At 30.5% G+C, this 12,661-nt stretch overlaps 1 protein-coding gene across 2 annotated transcripts in view; it reads right to left on the reverse strand.

The window, feature by feature from the left end:
- LOC124354619 (neuroligin-4, Y-linked-like) overlaps positions 1-11,954 on the reverse strand; it is a 50,915-nt gene extending 38,961 nt beyond the window's left edge. The window contains exons 1-2 of one of the 2 annotated variants that reach the window (XM_046805221.1): positions 11,848-11,954; positions 7,396-7,466 (exon numbers count right to left, since the gene is read on the reverse strand). The gene's annotated coding sequence lies outside the window, so the exon portion shown is untranslated. The remainder of the gene's footprint in view (positions 1-7,395; positions 7,467-11,847) is intronic. The other variant, XM_046805222.1, reaches the window with a different exon arrangement.
- Between the last annotated feature and the right edge of the window lie 707 nt (positions 11,955-12,661).

The following is a 12,661-nucleotide window of genomic DNA, read 5'->3' on the forward strand; positions in this document are numbered from 1 at the left end:
CTGATGGAGGTTTACATAAACATATAGTGACTTATTTAATTGTTACACATAGAATAGTTATCTGAGTTATAAGTTGTATTTTGTTTTTATAGTGATTCATTTTTGTCCCTCTCTCATTTCTGTCTGCATGATATCAAGAACGAGTTGACCATGTCATTTTGCATGACGTTTCATTTCTCTATGCCAACATCGATTAATATTATGGTGAATGTCATTATATAGATTTAGCTGATTTGTATATCTGGCCGTTCAGAATATATCAGTACGGGTACATTACTGTAAGTCTGCAATGTTATTGGATCGCTGATACTGGTGACTAATATCATACGTGGTTACACTGTAATACTCCAGGAGCTGAATTTTAATTGAATAAACATGAAACCAGTTTAATTTAACCAATGAGGAGTTTTTCCTAAAAAATTAACGTATCATCATCCTCGGTATTTTTTTAGAGGTAAAAATGGAAATAAATAAAAAGATTGAATAAATATGAAACAATAATTTTTCCCTCCAGATAAGATGTTTTATAATTAGAAACACTTAAAACTGCCCCTCTGACATATAAATAATAGTTAAGTTAAATTTAGACAACTTGACAAAGAGACTGAATTTTGCTATTTCAATTTATGTGTAGAGTTTTCTAACTCTAATTAAACATTTATTTACGTGTATTACAGTTGGATTTAAATTTTTTGAACTAGGAAAATTATTATCTTTCACATGAAATATCTTTTCATGTTAGTAAACATTTTGATACCCACTAATTTAACTACCACCAGAACTAGCATGGCTAATGATCAATTTATTCTTTATGAAACTTTCCTCCATTTATTTCTTTAACATAAGTTAACGATCTTGTAACATGGAAATTTGTTTCAGATTGTGGATTATTAAAGCCCATCCAGTTCTCGTTGAAAACATTTTCACATTTATCAACAGTTAAACATTAAATTTATAATTATTGGAAACGTCTTCTAATATTATTTGCTGGTAACGTAGTAAAGTTGGAACAGCAATACTGGCTGGTGTTTGGCAAGGGGCCAGTCATCGGAGAGGGATATACATTTACAATCTTTCCAGCTCCTTTTGGCAAACAGTTTTACATTGATCTCATACTCTTAGCCCGTGTGTTACACCATACTATACATGCCTCATATGTTTGAAGTAGTATTATGTCAACAATACTAACCAGTATCTAACAGATAGGTAATCATAGAACTGGGTTGTGTAATCATCCTGCCTTGTTCCTGTCGGCAAACAATACCATAGTGATCATTTAAAAGTATTGCATATCTCTTCATAGATTAAAAAACTTAATTAATTTGTACAGATAATTGTATTGAAGGAACAATATTTGTCGTTGTCTGGTGACTGGCCATTTCAGATTACTAATTATAAAATTACAGCCGATCCAGCATCTATCGTAACAGTATCACATTCATTACTTAAATATGATAGTTCTCTCACTCCATTTATTTAAAGTATTCGTTATTATACGTTAGTAATATTGTTACGAATACAAACATTATCACCATATGTTAGTTTATCATTATATACATTTTTTAAATATATCTTTACATTGATACCTTTATAGATGATTCTCAAAGTCGTATTATACAATATATGTTTCTAAATGCTCCTTTTCATGATAATATTATAGTTGAATTATTATTTTTATTCCGTTATGCATAGCTGTGAATACAGCTTATGGAGGCAAACTGTTTTATAATAATCTGTTACCGCTGTTTCAGTGTACATCTAAATGAGTACACTCATAGTCTTCGTTACTATGAGTTTTATACCTTGTAACATTCTGTTATAATATAATCCGCGACTATTTATTTAAACAGAACAATTTTGTATTTAATAGAACAGATTTTTAGATGTGTTGCTAATAAATTATACACAAATTCATGGAGTTACATATTAAATATTTGGAGGTGAACTCTTAGAAAATTAGATTAGCGCATTTTTGTTCCATTTAGATTTTAAATCGACATGAAACTGTATTCTCTTTTTTAGTGATTACATTAAATGTATCCCACTAAAGGTATCCATTAGAAAAAGAAGGTCACATTTTAATGCCGGGTTCTGAGCTTTTTTATATGTAACAATCATGTGAACAATACTGAAGACTTGGAAATCACATATGAAGTATGTGACATAAAGGATGTGCATTTATCGACTACTGATTGTGCTGTTCTACACTAGCAGTTCATACATATTGTTTAGATAGTAATAAATCCATAAAAAATATAGTATATAACATGTATTATAACTGAGCATCAGAGCGTGGGTTGTAGTGTCGAATTGTGATAAGTATGAGGTATTCATAAAATTTATATACGAATTCGGTAATTATTTATCACCATAGTTCAATTCATAAGGATGTATGCAGTACCCACTAGGATGCATTAGGATGTATTTGCTATAGTTACTGAGTTGAAGATCAAGTGACCATAGTTACAAATATAAATGCTGTGGCTATTTTAAAGAAGAAAAAGCTTTTTAGGATGGAACTAGAATTTTTTTATAAGGTCAGTGAGTTACGTTTTAGAGGTACTTTTGTAAGATGTAATTTTTTATGCTGCAGCTGGTTTATAAGCTGGTTAACCTTAGCGTTATATAGCTAACTAACATAAAGCTTGAAAATTTAGTACAAATTAGAACGTTTTTAATCATAATGGTGAGTTTTTAGTTATAACTTAAAGAGAAACATTTTAATTTAGGATAATCATTGATTCCTATATGCACAAGACTAATGCACATGTAAAACACAGGAGACGCAATTGTAAGTATATAACTGAACTGACCAAAAATAGTTACAGAATGGATAGCCAAGGATAATCAGAATAATAGTAAGCGGAATAAGAATGTGATTGCGATGAATCGGAGTAAAAGTCTGTTCAACAATGCTCGGCCTACGTGCAAATAAGGAGGCCTTGGCTTCATTTAAGTATGGTAATGAGATCTAGGGGGATATCTAAAAACGAGTAATGGTGCTAAGATGATCATAACAAAATACTAATAATGGTTACAGACTAACTACATATTTACTAGCACATCTAGCAAAAGTCACAACGCGACAAACAGCAACATCAGTTTCAATCCGTCCTTTAGCGCTGCAGCTTCCTTTCTCCAGACTCCTAATTCGCATTCAGCAATGTCATTCAATTAGCAAACTCTAACTTCAGCTTTTGCATAAAATATGGTCTTTGTGTGTCACCAAATATTTTACCTTCCTTACGTCAACTTAACCCTTAAAGAAAGATCTTGGCGTCTATTTAGCGTCAAGCCTCTATAAAACAACTAAAACTACTTGTATACTGCATAAAACATCCAGCATAAGGATTAAAACCCTTCAGTTAAATTTCCACTAATTAAACATGTCAAAGCCACTGTATGATCCTTTGTACTGAAGTATCATTTGGCTAGGAATGTCGTGACTCTTGAGTATGAAGGTTCAAAAACGTCTCAGTAATCTACGGGAATAATTAACTATGCATGTAAAATTCAGTTAGTATACTAAAATATTTGCCAGATCTGCTGAAATAGCATTGCGATAAGTTGTCACATTTGTGTGTTTGGTGGATCATACAGGGTCTAGGATTAAGGATACGTGCACACTTTATCATTCATTTCTTCAATATATTCCAGATCACCTTCTTTTATATGATACCACGCTTAATGAAAAGTGTAAGTGTTTGTTTTTTATCTGCTTCTATATAAATAACCTTCATTCCAACATAAATTAAAATTTTTTTTGCTATGCATATAACTCAGTTGCTATGTCTTCTTGTCGGTAATTTCACAATAGATGGTTCAAGACCAATGTTCTATAATTAAATGACGATAAAACTGAGATAATGATTTTATCATAATATTTCCGTGATTTAGAGAGACTCAGCGTAAATGGCGTCAGCCCATCAATATCTGCTCCTTTCCTTGGTGTTATTTTGGATGATAAACTCAAACGGTCTAAACATATTGATACCCTATACACAACTGTCTTAAAATTATTTTTGCCTTTCGAATGTTAATACCTGTAGTTGTTAAAGAAACTATCCTTTAAATGTACTACAATTTTGTACAGTAGGTTAAAATATGCTATTGTATTCAGCTAGTGAAATTTAAAGAGGATTTAGACTCCAAAAGAGGATTCGTTGAATTATGTCAGGATCTGGTTATCGTGCTCACTGTACATCTTTGTCCAGCTACTCGATCTTCTTACTCTTCCATGTTCCTTCATATTTGAAGTTTTATTTTTGTTCAAAAATTATCTCCATTTTTGGCGGAAAATAACTTTAACCATCAGTAAAATACCCACAAGTGTAACATGGTCTACCCGGTTCATAGGTTGACAATTGTTAAAAAGAGCATGTCTTCGACTCTAAAACGCACAGCCTTAGCACCTGAAAAACCTATCCAGTTTTACCCATTTTCTACAAAAAGTTTAACACATTTTACTGGAATAATGTCCATGTACTGTACAGGAATTCCTGTCAAATCATACGAAAATGAAATTGATATTAAGCGACCTGATTTTATTGTTATTGTTTATTTCAGTATGCGACTTATTTCATATCACATTTTGGTTCCTTAATAAATGGATTCTGATTCTTATTCTGTAATTATTCTGAAACTCAGACAATTAGTTAACTGTTGAATAATATAAGATCCAAATCGACATAAAGTTTAATTATTTTAATTAATACACGTATTTACGGTAGATAATGTATATTTTACGTAGTATTTATACATAGTTATAACTATATAGTTAAATTTTAAAATAAACCATTTTTACATTGTAATGAATTTTAATTATATAATACGGGAAAGCTATTAAGGTTTTCTAACTTTGCGTTAATACGGTCCATACCATATTAGAATATCAGTTGCCTTGCATATCCTGGTTATATCACTCTATCAACTACGGAGATATTTAAAAATGCCTGAAATGATATCCTTAGTTTAAATTTTATCGATAGGGAGGGCAGTAAAACACTCTTAGCTTTTTCAGTAATTAGTTTGTTTCGGTTATATAGAATTACATTTGGTTAAACACTATTTAGAGGTAATTAAATTATCCTAGGCTCCTTAGCTTTTTTTATTTACTTTAATCAAAAGCAATAAACAAAAATAATGCATTGGCACCGTTTACGAAAAATTTCAAACTTATTAAGGAGCCATCATTTTAATTATTCACTATTCCTTAATTATTCAAATTTTTTATATTTATTTTACCACATAATTAATTGGTTATTTTCTTCATTGTTTTATTTGTTTATTACAAAATGTTCTGTTGAAGTAATATTTGTTTCTATGTAACAAGAAACGTTATGTTACTAATAATGATTGATAAAAGAAATTAACACTAAAATAAATCTAACCAGTCATAGTAGTTTGAAGCAAGTTAATATTCACACGTTGAAAGAAAACTAAGCGTTTTATACAAATGTAAATTAGGTCGCTTTTGACAAACTATAACATCCAAACATAGCTATTATCCTAAATCTCCTGCACATTTCACTGTCTTAATTTCCTAGTCTCCTTAATTATGTTTTCATTACCATTAAACTAAGATACTTCCAGACCATTAAACTTTTGGGCTCAGATTAGTGTAAAGAGTATATAAAAACGGCATTTATATACACACAATGTTATTGCTACTATAATATGAGGAATAGATAACCAGAAAGAAGTAATTTATTATCCAAATTAAACGTTTTTTTAATGTGTTTTAATATTAGTAATATTTGGGACCCGCAAAATGTATGTTTAGCGTTAAAGTGAAAACAGTTAGGAAACGTGATAATAACTGCTTTATGAATATTAGATAATCATAATGTTGACCATAGTGGCGAGATTTTGAGAGATCAGGTCCCTGTTTCCGGGCTTGAAATTAATTCTCGCTCACTACAATTCCGTGGTTTTCTTTGAAGCTCCTTTTATCAAAATCTTCAGGCTGATTATCGTATGACGCTAAGTATCTCGTAGCTGGAAATAACACGTATACTACATAAAGAACTTTAACCTTTCATGGATATGATATGAGAACATTAAAATTTTTGAATACGTGTACCTATATCTTTGCAGTAAGTCGACTAATGTTCTTCAGGATTCTCATCCTGGTGAATATTTATTGGGAGCTACATTAAATTATTTTTTCGTGTAGATCAGGTCCTTTGAATGACTTGTAAAAATATGGTATAAAATGCTTTAACAGTTAATGTAATTTATATAAATAAGTACACTATAAGGTAAACAATTAACAATCATGGCCCCAGTTTTAAATAATTTTGAGGTTCGTTTGAGACATACATTACTTTGAAGTATACGATCAGTATAGTTTATCGCACTCAAGGTCATGGTTTTGGACCCACCAGTATTCAATAAAAACCAGTTTGCATTAGCATGGCCTCATTAGTAGCCCTGACATCAGTACAGGCTCTTCAGTACCTTTAGCACCTGTATGAAGAATCTTCTTTAAGTAATATAAACCCTTTCAAATGTTAAAAAGTTTCCATAACAATCTTGATTATACTCGTATACTACAAAAAGTAAAATATATTTTGTTTTACAGAACAAATGCTATCAATAATATAACATGCAAAATATCAGCTAGTAAAATACCATGTGACCATCCCACAGACGACCTGTTTGTCAGCCGTAACGGTTACCACATGCAATTGTATTTTACTACTTATATGCACTTTGCTTCACTTTATGAAATATATTTATTACACAATACAAACTTTACAGAGCTACTCATTATTATTCAAATTTTACATTACACACTTGACACTAAGTTATATCTGAAGCAATAAATTGAAAGCGAAGTTACATACGGCATAATATTTAAAAATTCAGGCAACACTCTAGTAGAATATAAACTTGCAACTTTGTACGTCGTAGTAGCAAAATGGTCAATGTATAAAAGGGTCACATTTACTGGCAACCATATTTTATTAGTGATATCGAAAAACAATTTAGATTTAGTTTGTCTTCTACAACTGTGGGTAAAATTATTATTATTATTCAACAGCTTCACTGTGGATAAATTCTCAGTCTGTAGGTACACTCATGCGATACGATTTGATATGGATTATTCATTTACGTTAATTTCTTTAAGAAATGTTATTACCAATATCATATTAACATTTTATTTTAACTTATATTGAGAGAGAGAAAAAGAGAGAGAGAGAGAGAGAGAGAGAGAGAGAGAGAGAGAGAGAGAGAGAGAGAGAGAGAGAGAGAGACATTATTATATTTTTACTGGTGCTAATTTGGAGGTTCATTAATCCGCTAATGGCACATTCCAACTAACTTACATTCTAATATTATCTTTTGTATTTCATGATAGTTATGTTCACAATAGTATAAAAAACTTCTTACCTTGTCAATGTGTGGAAAATCTAGTGCTAATGCCCCATATTCAATAACAATTACTATCATTCTATTCATTCCTGTAAATAAAAGGTTGAAATTAGAGTGGTAATGGCAATGGAATGAAAGTCAAACAGGCTTAGTAAGTTACATAGTCAGCTTAATTACTGTAATTAAGTGGCATGTAAAAGTAATGTTTTCAGCGACATTTTCTCTTTCAACAGCCCTGATACAGTCACTGAGATAGTAATCTAATTTCGGTGATTTGAATTAGAAATATTACTATAAAGTGTTTAATTCTCTATAAAATGCGTAGACATTCTTAGACCAACATTTATTAATCGATTATTTAAAATAATACTTATTATATTTACAATAAAAGACATGTATATATACATGTTAACTTAAATAGGATTACAATTTTTAAGGAAAACATAGCTACATATCTAGTTAACGTGTACCATAATATAATATATACCAAACTCCAAGTATCATAAAAGCATTTATAAACTGGTAAAAGATTATTTTTCCAAATAAGTCAATAAGTATAAATCTGTACCAGCTGACTAGGGTAGTAAGTGGAATTGTGCTCCGGGAAACAAAATTCTACTCTTAAAATATCAGGTGACAACTAATGGGAGTCTGACACGCCCTGACAATAGAGCACAGGTCACGCTGTACGAGGAGAGAGTCTACTTCCCTTACACCCTTGATGTTTTACGGACCATCATTTGTCCAAAGTACAATTACTGAGTGAAGTCAGTGTAATTGTGTTCTTGCAAACAAACCTCCACTCTTTTAACAATCGGAGTGTCAGAGAATGAATGTTTGAAACGCCCTGACAATAACGATACAAGGATAGCGTCTGCTTCGCTTACACCCTCGATTGTTTATGGTGCAATCGCTTGTCCCTAGCAATAGTTCTTGCACCAAATAACTTTTTAGAATGCTTTTAATATTTTTCATAATTTTAAATGTACAATAACGTATTATTTGTTTTCGAATATTCATTTAATTTCTTTTATATGTTGGAGTTTTTTCATTATTTATATGGTGTATTGTCGTCATTGTCGTGGGCCAATGTGGTTTAATTTCATTTATAAATTTCGTCAAAACATTCTTAAACTATTTAGCCATACTAATGAACACATATGGTAATATAAATAGCACAGTCCTCAAATATTGTTATAAATTACTATAAATATAGGTATAGTATTGTTAATCAATACGAAACATTAACAATGGTATTACAAAAACAAATTCTGTTTCTTTCTTGTTTCAGGATATTATGCTTGTCTAGGAAGATAGTATATCAGGTTTAAAATTTCAGGCAAAGATACAAGTTTAGAAAATATTACAGGTTCGGTACGATTTGGAAGTTTCTTAAACACATGGATTACTGGATTCATCCCCATGTAAGTAGAACAATTCGAACCTCAGTGCCTCTAATATCACTCCATTCCCCTATTATAGTTATTCAAACTAAAAATTTAAATTCTCACTTTTTAATACAAAATAGCCTGCTTTGATCAATAAAGGATGGATCATTGTTTAAATTTTTGTTGTTAAGTGGCAGAAATATTCCTTAAATATGTTTTCATGTGCTACACGATTTACTTTTAGTAATCAAATGTTCTTGATGAGTGCCACGCCAATATAAATTTAATTTTCAGAACCTACATATCTATGGTCCTAATGTTAGGATAAACCTAGGAATTTCAGGATGAAAATTTAACATAATTACAAGCATCAAGTATCATAAATGAAACGGAATCTTGTATCTGCAAAATGACATTTAATACTCTTAAGCAATGATCATCGTTTCGTAAGAAGTTTCAAGACTAAGGCGAAGTTCCACAACAACCTTATGTTTCAGAATTTGTTTTGAGACTGAAAGATGTCAACGAAAATATTATCAAAATATTAAGGGTTATCAATTCGTGAAAGATACGGTCGTTCTAATAAGTCACCCAATCTAAGGCCTGATGAGTATTGTTGCTGGGGAGCGTGAATGGTTGATGAAATAAAGATGGCTTATAGTGACAATCACTGATATCAAGGTCAGCCATATAGTGACATTCACAGATATCAAGGTCACCATTAAGAAGAATCTACGTTTTTAGAGTTATCTATAAAAACCTGTATGTTTTTTCCTCTTGTGTTTTTAGATTTAGCATGGATTTATATTTTATGTGAATTTGAGCAGTATTTTTCGTCTATAGAGTTGTTGTTTAAAAACTAATCCACAATACAAATTTTAAATAGTGAGTAGATCAGGATGGAATTTAGTGTTTAGTTTATTAGGGCAAAAACCTTACTAAAAACTGCAAAAAGTCTGTATTTAACCTCAAGGAAGGGAGAGGATTCCTACTTTTAAAGTGTCAATAGATATTTGAGAATTCGTTCTATTGTTCTGAATTCAGAATTCTTGCAGATTTATCAGTATTTTAGCAAATACTATTAAAATTTCTGTTAGAATCCTGTAACAAAATTTACAAATGTCAGTTTATTTATTTTGTTACAACTATGTGTAATCTAAAAAAGTAATTAAATTAGTACAATAAAGTAAACTAAATAATTTATTATTGAAATAAAAAATAAATACTGTTTTGTAACAATTTTTATTTCTAATATTATTGAAATAGGTGAAATTATTTTCGTTGCAGAAGAAAAATATTGTTTCCTTATTAAACAATATATCTTTCCCGTTATAAGACACTCATCACTTACAAGTCCAGGAAGCTGTTCTTAACTTTGCAAATTCTATTATCATTCTTTATAAATCATACAATTAATGATATTCACTTTTGTACCATATAATTACCTACATTACAAATAATATGTAATTTTTGCCCCATTAAATTTAACATTTTATATTTTATTGAACGAAAATATTTATACGTAATAACATAATTCTAAGTGTGGACATCTAACTTTCTTTTGCTGTTACCCATAAACTAGTAAACAAAAATACATTATAAATGAGGGACGTAAAAGAAAGAGATAGAACGAGAGAGATCAAGAGGGGCAGAGAGAGATGAAGAGTGAGGGAGGAACAAGGGAACTCACTTTTAGTGTTGGTACCGAGGGTAAAGGATTTGACTTTCAATGCTAAAGCTTAATACTCTCTCCGTTATTAAGAATGTTCGGCTTTGTTCTACACACCACATGAAACACGTTTCAATATCTAACACCGGTTAGATAATATACCGATATGATCTATAAATAATTTACTATAAAAGATAATACACATTTGACACTGTGTTATGCTAAAAGGTACTGTTCTACTATACAGTTGTTTTCTTACTTTTAAGCTACAATAAGTTGCTATCGTTATAAATAAAAATAGTTCATGTTGTTTACACAATGGAAGATATTAATTGTTTAGATTACGCATATTCTTTAAAAGTAGTCACTAAACAATGTATACATTTTACAGTTTAATAACTTTTGTGGTACATTTAATACATTTTATCATAGATTCCATTTGTTGGGTTTTATCAAATGTAACATTAAGCTCTTTACTTCAATATTCACTACCTAAAACTCATGCTTTTCCCAGATTACAACCCAAATTTTTGTTATGCTTGCATTCTGATATTACACCATGATACAGATCTTACATATATTTTGAATTCAGATATTTTCTGTCATACATGACTTCATTGAACCAGGTCATGTACCAGAAAACATATTTCAGTATTAAATAAAATGACACAAACAGAAATAGCTTTGTTATATTCTAGAAATAGATATATGATACTTAAATAATTTTCTTTGATATTAAGTAACAATTAGAATTGAAACTTAAGAAAGGTTTTTTTCAGCAATTTTATATGGAATATATTACAAGAATAAAAGCAGAAAACACATTTATTTTATTTAAACGTTGCTTTCCATTATAGCCTATTTAATTAATTTATTTAAGACCAAATAGACAAGTATTAAACAATATAATTTTTAATTAATTAAAAATCTATGTGTAAAGTATAGCTTTGAAAACTGTTTGCTTTAATTATATTTAAGTATATTCAATACTCAATAGTTTCTCTTTTATAAATAAAGTAACAGTAATTTTGCACTAATGCGTAGTTTTATTTTATTTTTATGGATAAAGTACGTTATTATAATATACGAGTAAATGACGTTAACAATTAGTATAAATTAATAAAACAACATGAACATTTTGTGTAATAAAACATTGTGTTTAAATCTAACACAAATTAAATTTCCATTAAACTTCGAGTAATATACGTTATTATTACCAGTAGTCTTGCAAAATATGGCATAGCAATGTTTGAAACTGCAGTATTTATTATAATAAAGCGGCTATCGAATAAGAGAAACCATCAATCTCAACACAGCGGGGTGTCGGCCGGAATTGCGGAGCTCGACGCGTTATTGACCCTTCTCACTCTGCTAATGCCATCGATAACGTACTCTAGACTATGTCGTACTTACAGGATACACTAGTAGTGGGCCGGATACTATCCAGAACTCAGCACAGGGTGGCGAGCTACTTGCCTCTCACTACACACCGCAGAACCCAGCTGTCGTCGCCGCGGTAGCTCGCGCTACACTGACGGCTCCCTCACCCGGTACTTCTCGCGCATGGCACCACCTCCCCTTGTCCACAAACAGAATGTAATTTAGAATTAATCAACATAACTCCACGTGCAGGCTCCTGCTACACTCTGACTAGTGTCCTGAGAAACTTCTCTACAGCCGTGTTTTATAGTTTACTTCTGGGATAGTTCATTGTCAATTTAAAGTTAATCAATTATTTGTACTCCAGCGTTCTGAGCTCGTTGCGAGCAGCAAAAGAAACATTTTGGTGTTTTTCTATACAAATTTATATGTGAAACTTTTGTTCTTTTTAATACATGGCAAACAACTTTTCTCCTATTATTATTGCAACACCTTGTATGGAAGTCATCTTTCACGTCATGAAAACAATTCTTAAATAGATATGTATCTTTCATTTAAATCAATCCATAACTGATTATGATTAATTTAACACAACAGTTATATACAATTTACTTTATTTATTAGAATGTTTATGCTAAATTCGTTTAGAAGTTCTTGGTGAGAAAAACATCATTGTAAAGCAGCAATTGAAGTTTAATCTCTGTTATATTGCGTTAACTCTTTCATAAGTTTAGTTTTAAAGCTATTTCATAATAATTATAAATAAAATTAAAAATTATCTCTCAGTAAGTGTTTTCAATTTACAAAGAGTATTAACGTTATGTCTCCTGTAGTTATTCCTAATTTT

Source organism: Homalodisca vitripennis, chromosome 2, assembly GCF_021130785.1.
Source record: "Homalodisca vitripennis isolate AUS2020 chromosome 2, UT_GWSS_2.1, whole genome shotgun sequence".
Taxonomy (NCBI): Eukaryota; Metazoa; Arthropoda; class Insecta; order Hemiptera; family Cicadellidae; genus Homalodisca; species Homalodisca vitripennis.